The 880-nt window shown below is 48.3% G+C and overlaps 1 pseudogene; it reads right to left on the bottom strand.

Annotated features, from left to right (window-relative positions):
* Positions 1-8: 8 nt before the first annotated feature.
* On the bottom strand, positions 9-880 carry LOC119924105 (annotated as a pseudogene).

The raw sequence follows: 880 nt of genomic DNA, 5'->3' as shown, positions 1-880 counted from the left end.
TCCCCTTTCCAGAATGTCCTTATTCTCCTGTCTCCATGAATTATCAGGAATGGACTCAAAGTACCAGATGGTTCTTCACTAGCAAAGGAGAGTTTTCTTTAATGTTTACTAGAACACTCAGCATGATGGTCTGTCGCCCATAGAGGAGGACGCAGAGGGTGCCCAGGGCAACCACTGTCTTGGCTGCTCAGACCTCGGGCATCACCATGGGGAAGCAGCCGGACCTATGGAGGTGGTGGACCTGCTGGTGGTGTCTGTGCAGGACAAACACCATGTAACAGCTGGTTGTGCTCATGAACCCCACAAAGAAGAGGCCTTGCAGAGAAAGAACCACTGTAGCTACTAGGGTGGTTTCTTCATTGATACCAATTTCTGAGCAATATTTGATATCCAACATGATTTGAAAACTGCTATTGGACTGGGGTCTTATCGTGTGTATTGGCATATCCAATTCTATCAGCTTATTGAGGGCCCAGGAGATGAGGCAGGAAAGGAGGATGCAGTTTGGTAATTTTGCTTTGATTTCTGCCCACCAGGGAGTGCCAGGGCTGATGGTAATGGCCTGGAAGATGCTCAAGAAGCAGGCAGTGCAGATGGCAAGGCCCCAGACCACTCGGTAAAGGTACATGATGATTTTACAACCAACATCATCCAGGATATTTCTTATCCCCCAGGCTGACATTGTTTCAGGGATTCCAACGGTGAAGAGGAGGATGGAGTTGGCCAAGGTCAGGTGGGCGACAATTAGTTCAGTGGAACTAGGCTTGTGCCTGGTGGAGACCACAAGAATATAAAACAGGAGGAGGAAGATGTTGACTGAGAGCCCAAGGCTGAACTGCATCAGAATCACGATTCCAAATCAGAGATCAGTAGCATCCAT

The sequence above is a fragment of the Tachyglossus aculeatus genome, unplaced genomic scaffold, assembly GCF_015852505.1.
Source record: "Tachyglossus aculeatus isolate mTacAcu1 unplaced genomic scaffold, mTacAcu1.pri scaffold_82_arrow_ctg1, whole genome shotgun sequence".
NCBI classification, from domain to species: Eukaryota; Metazoa; Chordata; class Mammalia; order Monotremata; family Tachyglossidae; genus Tachyglossus; species Tachyglossus aculeatus.
Note: the sequence above shows the minus strand (reverse complement) of the source record. Positions and strands in the feature narration are given on the sequence as shown.